General features: G+C 34.1%; 1 pseudogene; it reads left to right on the plus strand.

Annotated features, from left to right (window-relative positions):
- The first annotated feature begins 12,926 nt into the window (after window positions 1–12,926).
- LOC110817182 (cytochrome P450 94C1 pseudogene) lies at window positions 12,927–14,763 on the plus strand (annotated as a pseudogene).
- Window positions 14,764–17,037: the final 2,274 nt, after the last annotated feature.

Genomic DNA, 17,037 nt, shown 5'->3' on the forward strand with positions numbered 1-17,037 from the left:
AGTTCAAAGATTCATAAAGTTTAAGTGTGTATCCATCAGGAGTTTGATTTATCATCACAAACGTTGGTGCTTTTGAGATGTTGACAATGCAAATAAATGCTTAATATTACGTCTGTTCTAAATTGATTAATTGAAACAAAAATAGAACATAATTAAGATCATTCCTAAGAAACTTAATGAAAATTTTACTTTTTATATCTTATTAAGAAATATTGAAGGAGTAATATATAATATATTTTTCTGAATATTACTCATTATAGAAAAATTATAGAGAATTTTTTTGCACTTATGAAACTAAAAATATTACTCGCTCAAATTGTGCAATATCATTCTAAAACTGTCGTAGCTTGAGTAATTGTTTTTCGAATTAGATCTCTTAAATAATTATACGAATCAATTATTAAATTAATAAAAAATAAGATAATCAAATACTTCTATTATAACATAAAAACGTTTACGAGGTTAAAAATGTGAATATAAGTACATGTTAATTAAAAATTTTACAAAATTAATTTTTAATAAAAATAAATAATTAGATTTTTAAATATTTAATTTAGCTATCATAATAAATAATTTATTGAGCCAATTATTTAAAAAGTATAAATTGAAAAAAAAAAATCTAATTAATTATTTATACTTTAACCGATATATTATGAAAAAATAAACATAATAATTAAACCACTTTTAAGCTTTAAAATAAATAATTTTATATTATTTAATTAGCCCTCTTATGTAAAAGATAATTATTCATTGTGAAATATTGTGCTTAGACATTTTTGTTTATAGAGTTCTTTTTAATACATTATAATACATATTATGCGATTTTAAAATTGAAATCTCCATTTTTGTAACAGTTCGGAACTGAAATGGAAATAAAAATATGAATTGAATGTGAAAGTGGAATAATAAAGTTATGGTTTATATTTCTTACACAATAGTTTAAAATACCCAATATGACTACGAGAACGTTCATTCTAAAAGAACAAATGAAAATCAAAGAAATAAACGAAAAGTAAACAACTGAGCATTTTAGAACGACCTTTATTAGCTTTTGAAGGAGTCTGGGTGGTGAACTATGCACAACCCTCTTATTGATCGGGATCTAGATCTTAGTTCTCTTGATCTGAAATAATTAATAAAGGGATGAGCTACACTACCTTAATAAGAATATCACACTATTCACCGATATAAAAAATGAAAGTTGGTAAAAATCATAAAAACAACCAATGGAACTCTTAATTTAAGTAAATTTATTTATCATAAGTAAAATCACTTATTGCATACTAACCGTTGTGAGATTTCCAAAACTTATCTATAGAGACAATAGCTCAATAACATCATAATCTCATATTTAAGTAAGCAAGAATAACAACTTTTTATTTTTATTTGTTTACTGGTATCCATAGGGGTCCATAGGGGTATCCCACTACGCGCGAACCATTTTTCAACTTTGTTAACTAACCGGCCGTCTACACACCCCCTTCGGTATGAGCGCCAAAAATATAATACCTCAATACCACGTCTGGTATAAGGGTGAAACGAGTCGTCCCCATACCCCGTCCGGTATGAGTGCCCAAAATACCAATCCTCGATACCCCATCTGGTGTTCACGGTAAGGTTTCTTATGTACCCGGTCCATCCACTATCTCTCAAGATATCTAGTAACGCTACCATTCATTCATTCACTTAACCAATCAATTTTCTGTTTACATTTAATTTTCAGTTTCACAATTTAACTGTAAATCAACGCAAGACAAACAATACATGCATCAAAAAAATACAACTGAATCATTTTACCAATTTCAGTATATTATAATGCATTTAAAGATGTAAAATAAAACAATCGGTTAAACAGGACAATAATAATAAATAACCAGTTCTGCCTCCATTATTAACCTATAATTAATTCTTAAAACTTTCTAAATTATGCAAAATACCGTATTATTGATAATTAGACTTCAATTTCATAATAAGGAATAAGGTGAGGAATTCTTACCTGAATCGGTGTCCGAAATACCGAACTTTCTACTGCGCTTACTAGAGGTATCCAGGTTTTTTAAATTTTCCTGCGGCGATTAAAACACGTTTCACGTACCTAAAAATATTCGAAAAAAATCCAAAACTAGTGTTAAAAACCTTTTCAAACCAATTTCAGAATTTTGATACGGCGGCACCGCCGTGCTCTGGCGATGGCACCACCACCTGCGGCAATAGTTTCCCTCAGACTGGCCATTTTCGACTTGTTTTGGCTGGTGTTATACTCATACATGTGAAAAAACACGTTAGGGGGCCTCGATTGGCCAAAAAAAGTAAAAAAAAAAAAAACTTGACGGAGGCAAAATTTTTCAGTGCGGCGGCTCCACCAATTCACCTTCGCGGTTAGACATTTTTCTTTGGTCAACCTGTAGAAAACATAATGGTAAACATAATTGTAGAAAAATCGCACGAAATGGGAATCGGAAAGGGGCTCATCGGATGCGATTTTTATTTTTTTCACGACTGTGCCGCCAGGCTTTGCCCATAATTTTCAGTTCATCCACCGTTTCTTTTACTCCGATTTGGCCATGAGGTGTTCGAAATCAAATTCCAAGTGGATAGGAGAATTTTTACCTTTTTTGACGGTCGGAGGTGGCTCTAGCTTGGCGACGGGCGACGATCGGCTCCCTTCTCCAGCGACTGGTTCTTCTCCTCTGGCGGGGGCTTAGCGGCTAGGATTTGGGTTTAGTGTGATGTGAGATATTTATACTCATCTCCCTTAAATCTGGACCGTTCATCGCCTTTGATCTCGACCGTCTGATCGCATTTAAAGAAAAAATCAATATGAACCGTTCATCACGATTTGATCTCGATCGTACGATCATGTTTAAAGAGAAAATGAATCTGGATTATTCGTCGCGTTTAATCGCAACCGTCCGATCACGCCTGAGGAGGGAATAGATCCGAACCGTCCACGCGTGTCGGAACGCATTCAGGTCGTCTGATCGCGGGCACGCGGATTGCCAGCGTGAGCTCCCACATGGCACCAAGTTAGCATGCCTTACCATGCAGCGCGCTCCAGTTCGTCGGGGCTGCTGACTAGGCAGTCGTACGTAGCGTAATTTTTTTTAATTGCATTTTGACCCCCAGTTTTTTATTTTTCTTTTAAAAATACCATCTGAACCCAAATTTTTACCCATTTTTTTCAAAATTATTTTCAATTTTATTCTCCACCTATTTTTTCTAATTTTACATTAAATAAAAATTTATAAATTTAAAAAATTATATTTATATATATTTTTAATTTTAAAATTAATCCCGAGCCAAATTTTGGATTCGGGTATTACAGCTCTCCCCTCTATTAAAAGAAATTTGGTCGTTTAAATTTATCTCTCTCTCACTCAATCAAATAGTTGGAGATACTGGGTTTTGAAGTCTGATTTTAGCTTCTATGTGGCCTTTCTCTGTGTGTGATTCTGCCATAGGACCTTAATGAATGAGATTTTTTAGTTGTGGAGTACTCTGCTCTTTCGGTCCACAATACCCACCGGTACCTCCTCATAGGACAGATCCTCCTGGAGTAAAAGGGGCTCATAGGCCAAGACGTGAGAGGGGCTCGGGTTGTACTTGCGTAGTATAGACACATGAAACACATTATGGATCCTGAATAGTTCTAGAAGTAGTGTCAGTCTATAAGCGGCAGTACCAATTCTGTCTATGATTTCAAATGGCTTAATAAACTGGGAATTTAGTTTCTTCCTCTTGCTAAACGTACTGATTCTCTTGAAATGAGTTACTTTAAGGAATACTCGATCGCCTTTCTCAAATTCCAAATCTCTCCTCTGTGTGTATCTGCATAACTCTTCTGTCTGCTCTGCGCCGTCTGGATGTTCTTCTTAATCTTAACTATTTTGGTTGTAGTCTCCTCCATAAGATCTGAGCTAAACAATTTTCTATCACCCACCTCTTTCCAACATATCGGTGATCTGCATAGAGCCATGTCCATACTTGTTTAATAGCTGTTATTGTAGGCGAACACTATTAAGGATAAATGATCATCCCAATGGCCCCCAAAATCAATAACACAAGCTCGCAGCATATCTTCCAGTGCACGGATCGTCTTTTCTGATTGTCCATCTGTCTAAGACTGTAATGCGGTACTAAAGGATAGTTTTGTTTTCATGGCTTACTGAAAACTAGACCAGAACCAAAAAGTGAACCTGGGGTCCCTGTCAGTACTACTGTCACTAATACTCCATGTAACCTAACTATCTCTCGGATATGCATTCTTGCTAGCTTGTCCAAATGGTCGGTTATCTTGATGGCCAAGAAGTGGGAAGACTTGGTGAGTCGGTCAACAATTACCCAAATGACATCATATCACGAGCGTGCCTTAGGCAATCCTATCACAAAATCCATTGTGATGTATTCTCACTTTCACTCTGAAATTAGTAATGGCTGAAGTAGCCTACTTGGGCGTTGATGCTCTGTCTTGACTTACTGACATACCAAACACTTAGAAAAAAAATCGGTCACTTCTATTTTCATCCCGTTCTACCAAAATCGGGGTCGCATACTTTGATACATCTTAGTGCTTCTGGGATGCATAACAAACTTTGAGTTATGAGTATCTGTCATGATGTCTCTTTTTAGCCTACTGTCACATAGAACACATATCCTGTCCTGAAATCTGAGCAACTCATCGGCAGAGACTCGAAATTTTGAATTTACTCCCTGTTCTACATCTTTTTCGATGGCTGCTAGGGTGGAATCGGCAGATTGGGCTTCCTTTATTCTCTAGATCAACTCAAGTTGAACAGTCAGGTGGGCCAAACATGTAACTCTCTTCAAGTCCTGAAGTCGTACCTGTTATGTGGCCCCTATTACCCTGCATTTTGAAACCATTAGGTAAGCTAATATATCTGCACTTTTTCTACTGAGTACGTCGACTACCACGTTGTCCTTGCTTGAGTAATACAAGATGTTGCAATCATAGTTCTTGAGGAATTCTATCCGTTGTCTCTTACGCATGTTGAGATCATTTCGAGTGAATATATGCTTCAAGCTCTTATGGTCGGTATAGATCTGAAAAGTCTCCCCAGACAAGTATGGATGCCAAGTCTTCAATGCATGGATAATCGCGGCAAGTTCTAAATCATGGGTGGGGTAGTGTTTCTCATGACTCTTAAACTACCTGGACCCATAGGCTATGAACTTCCCATGTTGCATCAGAACGCAACCCAACTCCGGGTAGGAGGCATCACTATAAACTGTATATCCACCTGTTCCACTCGGTAAGGCCAACACAGGTGCAGTAGTCAACCGCTTCTTTAGTTCTGAAAAGCTCATTTCACAGTTCTCGCTCCACTCAAACTTGACGTTTTTCTTTGTGAGCCGAATCAAAGGAGCAACTAGGCTAGAAAATCCTTTCACAAACCTGCAGTAATAACCTGTCATCCCTAGAAAGCCACAAATCTCCTTGACCGAGGTCAATTTCTCTCAACCAAGCACTGCTTCAATTTTTTTAGGGTTTATTGACACTCCGTCCCGTGATATGATGTACTCTTGGAAGGTAGTCAACTCGAGCCAGAGGACACACTTACTCAACTTTACATACAACTTTTTTTCTCTAAGAACTTACAAAACTTGAGTCAAATGGTGAGCGTGTTCCTCTCTACATTTTGAATAGATCAAGATATCATCGATAAATACAATGACAAACTGATCTAAAAATTATCTGAAAATCCTGTTCATCGAATCCATGAAGATGGCTATTACGTTAGTTAGTCCAAATAGCATGACCAGGAACTCATAGTATCTGTACCTGGTTCGAAAAGCTGTTTTGGGAATGTCTTCTGCCTTGGTCTTTACCTGATGGTAACTTGAGCACATGTCTATTTTAGAGAAGATCTAGACAGTCTGCAACTAATCAAAAAGGTCATCGATCCTGGAGAGGGAGTACTTGTTCTAAATTGCGATCTTGTTAAATCCTTTGTAGTCAATACATGATCCTAACGTCGCTTCCCATTTCCTTGCTAATGTGACTCCAACGTCCCAAGGAAAAACATTGTGTCGGATGAACCCATGATTCTGCAATTTCTTGATCTATTTTCTTAACTCTTCCATCTCTACATAACTCATGCAGTAAGGAAAAACTAAGATAGGTTGCGTGCCAAGCTGAAGGTCTATGGTGAACTCAACTTTCCTGTCTACTGGTAGTCTGGAAAGTTCATCAGGAAATATATTCGGGAAGTCTCGGACTATCAAGATTTCTAGAATGCAGATTTCTTTTTTAGGTTTGTCCAATTAGAGAAAATAACCGAGTTAAAGCGCTATGTAATAAAGAAATTGCTATAAGGGAGTAATATTCAAAGCCTTTATTAGCTTGTAAAGGACTCTTCGTTAGGAGGGTTAAATACAAATTTTCTCGTGAAAATAATTCACGGTGGCATGATACGTCATTAACCAGTTCATTTTTAGAAATATATCAAGGTCCTTTGTGTTAATCTCTATCAAGTCCATCATTGGTGAAACCAAGTCTCGTGGAAGAGGGGCCAAATGTTACTAGAGAGGGACTGGGTGGCTTGTAACGGTGCCAGATGATACGATGGGGGCTCCGAATTGTATTGTAATGGTGTCAGATGATACGACAGAGGAGCAGGGTTGCATCGAGGTGGCGTTAGATCCTCTCGTTACAGGGGTGGCTCATATTATGGAAGTGGTGGAGGATCAAACAGTTCCCTCCTCTTTTCTCTGGCCTACTGGGCAGAGATGAGTCTCTCTAAAATTTTGAATAGCTGATCGATATCCTCTCAAAGCGACCCGTCTCGAGTTACCCTGTTCAGTAAGGGATCTCATCTCCTCGGGTCTTTGTACTCATTTTTGACAAGGGTTGGACGATAGTTTGTATTTAGTATTTTAGTCTTTGTGTAATGAATAATTCCGAGGAACCCAGCTCTGATACTAACTGTAACAACCCAGAACTAAAAATAAAATAAAGACATGAATTGAATGTGGAAGCAGAATAATAAAGGTATGGTTTACATTCCTTACACAATAGTTTAAAATACCCAATAGGGCTACGAGAATATCCCTTTTAAAAGAACAAACAAAAATTAAAGAAATAAATGAAAAGTAAACAACTGACCATCTTATGACAACCTTCATTAGCTTTTGAAGGAGTCCGGGTGGTGAACTATTCACAATCCTCTTGTTGATCGGGATTTGGGTCTTGGTCATCTTGATCTGAAATAGTTAATGAATGGGTGAGCCATACTAGTTCAGTAAGAATATCATACTACTCACTGATATAGAAAAAGAAGGTTGGTAAAAATTTATAAAAATAACCAATTGAGCTCTTAATTTAAGTAAATTCATTTATCATAAGTAAAATTATTTATCGCATACTTACCGTTACAAGATTTCCAAAACTGACCTATAAAGACAATAGTTCAACAACATCATAATCTTACATTCAAGTAAGCAAAAATAACAAATTTTTATTTTTATTTGCCTACTAGTATCCATGGGGGTCCATAGGGATGTCCTACTACGCGTAAACTATTTTTCAACCTTATCAACTAACCGGCAGTCCCCATACCCCGTTCGATATGAGTGTCAGAAATATTATCCTTCAATATCTCGTCCGATATTAAGGTGAAATAGGCCGTTTCAATACCCCGTCCGATATAAACGCTAAAAATATCAATTTTCGATACCCGTTCGATATGATGCGATGCTCACGGTAGGATTCTCTATGTACCCAGTCTATCTACCATCTTTCAGGATATCTAGTAAGACTACCATGCATTTATTCACTTAACCAATCAATTTTCTATTTACATTTAATTTTCAGTTTTACAATTTAACCGTAAATCAATGTAAGACAAACAATACATGTATCAAGGAAACACAACTGAATCATTTTACAAATGCTAGTATATTATCATGCATTTAAAGATGTAAAATTAAACAATCGGTTAAACAGAACAACAATAATAAATAATCGATTCTGGCTCCATTAATAACCTGTAATTAATTCTTGAAACTTTCTAATTATGCAAAATACCGTATTATTAATAATTAGACTTCAATTCTATAACAGAGAATAAGGTGAGAGATTCTTACCCGAATTGGTGTATGAAACATAAAACTTTCTACAACGTTTACTAGTGGTCCCTGAGTTTTCTGAATTTTTCTATGAAGACTAAAACATACTTTACGTACCCAAAAATATCCCCAAAAATCCAAAACTGGTGTTAAAAACCTTTTTTCGGTCAATTTTGAAATTTCAGCACGGCGTCACTGCCACCTGTGGCAGTGATTTGCCTCGAACTGGCCGTTTTTGGTCAATTTTGATCGATTTCGGCCGGTTTTATACCCATCCATGCGATAAAACACATTAGGGGGCATCGGTTGGCCAAAAAAAGTTGAAAAATAAAAACTTATCAGCGGTAGGATTTTTCGGTGCAGTAGCTTCGCCGGTTCACCTTCACAGTTGGGCCTTTTTCTTCAGTTAACCTGTAGAAAATAGAATGGTGAACACAATGGTGAAAAAATTGCATGAAATGGAAATAGAGAAGGGGCTCATCGGAGGCGATTTTTGGTTTTTAGTTCATCCCCCGTTCCTTTTTTCCTCGATTTGGCCATGGGGGTGTTCGAAATAAAATGTTGGGCGGATAGAAGAATTTTTACATTTTTTAGTAGTCAGAGGTGGCTCCAGTGCGGCGTTAGGTGGCGGGCGGCGGTCGGCTCCCTTCTCTGGCGACTTGTTCTTCTTCTCCTGCAGGGACTAGCGGCTAGGGTTTGGGTTTGGTGTGATGTGATATATTTATACTTGTCTCTCTTAAATTAGGGTCGTTCATCGCGTTTGATCTTGACCGTCCGATTGCGTTTAAAAAAAAAATAAATATGGACTGTTCATCGTGATTTGATCTCGACTGTACGATCGTATTTAAAGAAGAAATGAATCTTGACCGTTCATCGTATTTAATCGTGATCGTCTGATCACGCTTGAGGAGGGAACCGATCCGGACCGTCCACGCGCACAGGAACACATTCGAGCCGTCCGATCCCGGGCACGCGGATTGCCAGCATGGCCTCCCGCGTGGCACTGAATCAACGTGTCTTGCCACGTGACGCGCTCCGGTTCGTCGGGGCTATTGACTGGGTGGTCCTACGTGGTACAATTTTTTTTAATTGTATTTTGACCTCACATTTTTTATTTTTCTTTCAAAAATACTACTCGAATCTAAATTTCGCTCATTTTTTTCTAAAATTATTTTTAATTTCATCATCAATTTTTTTCTTCTAATTTTACATTAAATAAAAATTTATAAATTTTAAAAATTATATTTTTATATATTTTTTAATTTTAAAATTAATTTCGAACTAAATTTCAAGAGTGAGTATTATAATTTTAAACTATAATTTAAATAATTGTTGAACTAATATCCAAATAGAATAATATTAATCAAATTTGAGTTTCAAGTTTCAAATCAAGATCTAAAAAGACTCAAGATATGATAAAATATCTTCAAATATTTGATAATTACATATAATATATATATATATATATCTATATATATTACATAAGCAGTGACGTAATTTGAATATTACCATAATTAAATCACCATTAAACAAAACATTTAGCCAATTTGGTCATGCATGACATCCGCAGCAGCCCGAGTTCAGTGGATTGGGATTCCCTTAATATGCACTAAACACTTATTATCACTTAAAATATTAGATTCTAAAATCTGTCTTATAATCATCTTTCTGTATTTATATGTGGTTGTTTAATATTAAAATATGACATGTGAATATAATAATATATTATAAAACACAAATATTTTCTTATCGATACCATATTACACTTTTATATATATATATATTAGTCTTTGTACACACACTAATATATATATATATAGTAAATATTCCATATGTATATTATATATAGGAATTGTATATTGTAACTTTTGCTTCCCAAAAAGCAGTATTTTTTAATTTATGGTATTTAAAAAATATATATGTGGTGTAAGTTGTTGATTGGTCAAACTCATATCGACGTGTCATAATAATAATACAAAAAAAATCAAAATATGATTAGTCGGTTTCATTGTCAGCCATTAAATATTAAATTTGGAAATTGTAGAACGTGGGCATGAACGTGTTGTTGTTTTCTATTCCGGTGTTACACGTAATTTCCACACACACGTATACATATATATATACACGCGTACATATATATATATATATTATATAAGAATGTGCCTGCACTGAATTTCCCTTTATGGTAAAAGGTAGAATTTGGTGATATTTAAAAAAACATAAAAAGTTCTATCTATAAAAGGTGAAAAAAACAAAAAAAAAAAAAAGACAACTATAACTAAAATAATAAAAAATAAATAAGAATTCATACAATTTTACCGTTGAATTGAAAAATTTTGATGCTATCATATAAGTTTGTACGGGTTAAATTTATTAAATTAAAAAAAATCTCTATCAAAGAATGAAATAGAACACAACTCTTTTATTAGAACACTGTCGAATTATTAAAATTAATTATCATCTTAATTTTAAGTTCTGATTAATTTTTTTTTACTTATATTTCTTTTGAGAATATTTAAATTCTACCTTACTAATATAATTTTTTAATTTAGAAAGTAATCAAATGTAACACCCCATTTTTTTTTTCTTCAACAGTATTGTCTCAAATACATTAGCATACCGAACACCCATATCTCATTTTAAATCAATCATACACATAAAGAAAAGTACTGTAACCAATTACTCAATTTCTAATAGAAATTCTTAACTGTAAACGTATCAATATAATAGCTTATGAATTTCATAAATCCATATTTTTATATATGATTTACATTACTACCATATACGTAATTATCTCATTCTACCAGTAGTAAACTCTGCTCCGTTTTCTCTATACGCTAGGTTTGAAAACCTGCAACTCCGATCCAGTCTTCAGTCCTACTTCATCTATAATTAATATGGAATAAGTACATACAACTCAGTACAGTAAATTTAAATCACAAATATAGCATGAAAACCCAATTAAAAGTCTATTCTTCTATGTTTTCCCTTCTCGTTACCTTGGTCATGCTTTCTTTCCTACCCCCAACCCCCACTACTATTCATCTAACTCTACTGTAACTACCATGTCTCCTCGATGATCAATTGTCAATAATACTAGGTGTGGTCACCTCCTAACATCATCCCCTCGACCTTGATTCGGCCACTCACCCACACTGTTACCCCCATTCGTCATCAGTATCGGCGACCACTCTTTCCTTTTCCACCACTCGAACCCCAGGTGGCCAACCACACACACACACGTTACTGTTTTTTTTTCGTCACCAACATCAGCAATTCAACTTGTTACAAATCTTGCAACCCCCAAGTATCACCAATATCGGCGATCGACTTACCCTTTCTAAGTGACGACAACCAATATCGATGTCCCTACCTCAACCACCACTAATGTAACCTCACCCCGTCCCTACTCAATATGCCCCACATATATGCATACTTGGCCCACATGTCATGTCATTCCAACTTCAGTTATTACCAAATAACTAACATTGTCATGCAGTTCTCAAATTTACAAGCATATTTTCATAATATACACCAATGCACACCCACATAAACACATATCCACACAAATACATATCCACAAAAATACTCACACACACAACCCCTACATATATACGCTCGTTGTTCCCTAACCTTCATCTTAATCCCTTTTCTCTTCCACTCACTTCACCCCTCATCACAACTGCCACTATCACTCTTTCCAAATGTTCCCACACTCAGTCCCTCTCTTCCCTATTTCTTGTGTTTTTTTTTCCGGCTCTCAGCACTCTTCTCTCTATCATTATCAATCTCTCTCAACATTTCGTCTTTCTCTCTCTCTCAGCATTTCACCTCCCATTCTCCCGTACGTGTTCTGCTTCTCCCAACTCACCCTTCCCGTACCAGTTCACCTCTCCTCCCCACAAATTCTCTTACACCTATTCACTCGCCATCCTCTTTCCTCTAACCGTAACCAAAACCTTTCCTTAACTCTCTCATTCCTTACTTCCTCTACTTCCTTTTCTAGTTTCTCACACTGTCTAGACGATACATTTTCGTACCTATCAACCTCTCCTCCCATGGCTTCCTCCACTTTTCTTTGCTCATAACCCCAGTCGAATTGTTTTGCCAGTCATGATCTCTCTCTACTCTCCTATTCCATCAATCAACCATTTCCTATTTTTATTTTCTTTGTTGTTTATACATTCTTTCAACATTTGCAAAAATAAATCTATAGTTTATCATCATCCTATATTCGAAATTTAAATTCACCATATCTCCGGTCTCCATCTTTTTTCCGCACCTCCGTAGTTCGCACCGTCGACTTCCTCCTTTTCTTGCTCTCTCTTCTCATTCCTTCCCTCTCTCTAGAATCTTCTTTCACCAGCTTCCTCCTTCCCTTTCTGATTCTCCCTTTTTCTTTCCTCATTTTTTTCCCTTTTCTCTTTTTTTTTTTTTTTCTGTTTCTTCCTCCTATTTATACTCCACCTACTACACATCCTGGTCGTCCATCCCATCTCCCCCTCTACACGCATCCTGGCCATCCATCACATCTCTCCATCTACATTCCTCCTAAATGGCACAGTTCACTCCTCTCCCTCTCCCCTATATATATTTATATATTATTATTATTATTATTATTATTACCATGTACGTATATAAATACATTTTTTTACCCAAATCTCAGTTATTACATCAATTGTCCTTTTTAATTATTTAATGAAATGGTAATTTAAAAATTTATAATTCAATAAATAAATTAAATAATAAAAAAAACTTTTGACTAAAAATTATGCGAACTTTTTTTAATAAAAAAATTAGTTGTGGAAGTTCATTTCTCCACTTAGATATTCAGTACAAAGTGTTCTTATAACTCCCTCATGTTCTCTTCTCATTCCATGTGCAGCAATATATCCTTTGTTCATCCCAAAAGAGAAAGAAGCAACCTTTCTCATAATCATCTTGGAGCTTTACATCATCACTACTAATGGAGTTTCCGGCCATTTCATTCTTCCAATCCCATCACTTCTTTCCAATTTTCACACCCATGGCGGTCGTCATCCTTCTTTCAGCTACCTTGATTTATGCAGCTGTAAGATCACTACACAAGTTTTGGTGCAGCTGTGAAATTTGCAGAAGCTATGTCTCTTCATCCTGGTCAAAGTCCTTCACCAACCTCAGTGACTGGTACACTTATCTTCTCCAAAACTCTCCCACTCAAACCATTCATCTCCATGTTTTATCCAACACAATCATCACTGCTAACCCTTCTAATGTTGAACACATTCTCAAGACCAAATTTCATAATTACCCAAAAGGAAAACCTTTCTCCACAATCCTTGGTGATCTTCTTGGAAAAGGTATCTTCAATGTTGATGGAGATTCATGGCTGTTTCAGAGAAAAATGGCTAGTCTTGAACTTGCCAGAATATCTATAACGAGATATGCATTTGAAATTGTTTCCCAAGAGATCAAATCCCGTCTTCTTCCTTTACTTTCTTCTTCTGTTTCCCAACAAGTAGTATTCGATTTGCAGGAAGCTTTTCGTCGATTCTCCTTCGATAATATCTGCAGATTTTCATTTGGATTAGACCCTAAATGCCTTGATTACTCATTCCAAGTCTCTCATTTCGCTGATTCTTTCGACCTGGCATCGAAAATATCAGCAGAAAGAGCAATGGCAACGTTACCCTTTTTGTGGAAGATGAAGAGGTTTTTCAAAATAGGAAATGAAAAAAAGTTAAAGGAAGCCATTGAAGTTATCAACATGATTGCCATGGAAGTCATATTACAAAAAAGGAAACTAGCCTCATTCTCCTCCAATCAAGATCTTCTTACAAGATTCATGGCTTGTGTCAATGATGATTCATACCTAAGAGACATAGTCATAAGCTTCATTCTAGCAGGCCGAGACACCATGGCATCTGCCTTGACTACATTGTTCTATCTCCTCTCAAAACACCCACAAGTTATTGTCAAAATCCAACAGGAATCTCGCCAAGTCCTCTCACCTAATCAAGAACTCCCCAGCTATGACCAAATCAGGAATATGCATTACTTACATGCTGCAATCTATGAAAGTTTGAGACTTTACCCACCTGTACAGTTTGACTCCAAATTTGCAGAAGAAGATGATATATTACCAGATGGGACTAGGGTTTCAAAGGGCACAAGGGTGACTTACCATGCTTATGCTATGGGGAGAATGGAGAAGATATGGGGGGTGGATTGTATGGAGTTCAAGCCAGAAAGATGGGTGGATGAAAACGGTGCGTTTTGTCCTGAAAGTCCATTCAACTACCCAGTTTTTCAAGGTGGGGTTAGGACATGTTTGGGGAAGGAATTGGCATTGATGGAGATGAAAATGGTGGGTGTATGTATAGCCAGTAAGTTTGAGATTGAAGTTGTTGAACCAAAGGGTGCATTAAGGTTTGATCCTGGCCTTACTGCTACTCTTAAGGGTGGCCTTAAGGTTCTACTCAGAGAGAGAAGGGACACAACATATTGATAATGAAGCATCATAATTCTTATGATTTAATTAAGAGGCTCTTGCTAATATAATGTTTTTAATTAATTAATTTACTTCGGCTTATTGCCATATACATATTTTGATTATACAACTGATATTCTTCTCCCCAAAAAAAATATAAATTTAACTAATTAGTTTAAGTAAATAAAAATTTTATATTATATTTTAAAGTTACTGAGTTTTAATATATTAAAAATATAAAAATTATCATATTATAAAAATATTATAAGATAATAGTAAGATTACAGTAGAACTAAGTCTTTAATTCACTATTATTTGTCGGACTGCAATGATTAAATTGAATTAGATAAACTTTCAATTAATCAATTATATTTTTATATTAAAAAAATATTTTATAATAATTAATTTTTTTAATTATAATAGTTATAATAAATTAAAATATATACAATATATATTTAAAAAAAAAGAATCTATCATTTTAAAACCTATTATTTATGATGTAGATTTGGATGGGGAAGTTATTTAGCTATTAATTATAAACATTGTTAAACTTTATATTATATTAGAATTGGCCATGAGAGTTAGAATAATATAAAGTTGTATAGTGTTTGAGTGAAGTAAGATGGCAAAAGATAAAGTAAGAAAAAGTAAGTGAGAATTTACATGTAGAAAATAATTGACAGATAATAAAAATGAAAAAGTTTAACATTTATAAATTATTTAATTTCTTTATTTGTCATTGTTTTTGGAGGCCTCTAATCTGTTAATTTCTTTTTTTTTTTCAGAAAATGAGAATAAGGTAAAATTTATAATATTAATTATAAATAATATATTTTAATTATTAAATATTGGCATTTTTTAAAAAGTAATAATTTAAAAAATTACAAGATAATAATTATAAATTAATGTCGTGCACTCAAGTTTATAATAACACTATCATTTAAAAAAAAAAAAAAAACTTAAATTTTACTCATTCTCCGAACTCTCTTTTATTTAAATATATTAAGGTCAGTATTTTAAAATTTTAGCTTTCCGCAAAATTTATTCTTTATCCTACAAACTATTTATATTGTATTATACTCTTCATTTTTATTCGATAATCAAAATCTGTATATTTTTAAAAAAATTACTATTACTTTTATAGTAATATAAATATAATAAAATACGTCATATTCGTTTAATTATTTCTTATATTCTTTCAATTATCTCTTCTATTTTATCGTCGTAATAAATATAATTTTTTTTATTATTTATTTAGCTTTAAATAAATTTAGAGTAAATATTTAATTTAAAATAATTATCTTCAAGTTCTTTTTATTGAGATAATTACTTTATGTATTGATGTACCTCATCAAGAGAAATAACTTGTTTCAAATGTTTCAAATGACCTTTTGTACATTATAAACGAGCGTATTAAAAAAGAAATATTTTTATCTTAAGTATTTCAAGTAATTCTTTGCAATTTGTCTCACATACTTTAAATGGTGCTTTGTACATTCCAAGTGGTCTAGAGAGTAACAACTTGTGTTAAATCATTCAAATAATTATTTGAATGATATTTCAAGTGACTCAAACTTATATGATTTAGTCTACGAGTGAAATTTAACATTGACTTGTTAACTTATGTTATATTTGAACCAAGTATTTTCAAATAATTCTTGTTTTATATTTAAATAATATTAGTAACTTTTTTTATACTTTGGTCAAATATAATTTTAAGTTAATGGGTCCAATGAGGCTTGATTACCCCAAGTTTTCTTGAAGAAATCCAATCAAAATTTCTTTTAATATTTTATTATTTTTAATAATAATGTTATAAAATTAGGCGAGAGAGTACAAGTTCAAGAGTAAGAATAGTGATAATGAATAATACATTTTATACCACATTAAATACTTGGTAAAATCTTATAAGTCAGTAAAAGTCGATTATATTAATATTTATAGTTGTTTTATATTAAAAAAAGACAAAAAAATATATAATAAAATAATTAATCTGGAGGTAAATTTCATTTTTCGATTTAAATGAACTATAATAATAAAAATTAAAAAAAATAGTTATAAATATTAATGTTTAACTGCTCAAACTAATTTTTATTTTTACCTAATAAACCCTCCCCCCACCATTTTACCTCACAATATCCGTTCTCTTAAATCCCTTCTACAACAAAGATATATACATATATGTATGTGTGTGTGTGTGTGTACACATATTACGTTTCTACTAAATAAATAAATAAATCTATTAAAACCCAATACGTTTCCATTTCAATATATTGCCCAGAAACAAAACTCAACCCCAATCACAAGCCCAAGCCCAGTCCAAACCCAAGCGCAAGCTCCTACGAGCAAGTCCAAGCCCAAGAGCAAGCTCAAGCCCAAGCCTAAGTCCAAGGTCAGAACCAAGTCCAAGGCCAAGCCCAATTCTTATTCCAAGCCTAATCTCAAGCCCAAGTTCAGGCCCAAAACCACCCAATTCCAGGCCC

Source organism: Carica papaya, chromosome 2 (assembly GCF_054855325.1).
Source record: "Carica papaya isolate Zhongbai chromosome 2, ASM5485532v1, whole genome shotgun sequence".
NCBI lineage: Eukaryota > Viridiplantae > Streptophyta > Magnoliopsida > Brassicales > Caricaceae > Carica > Carica papaya.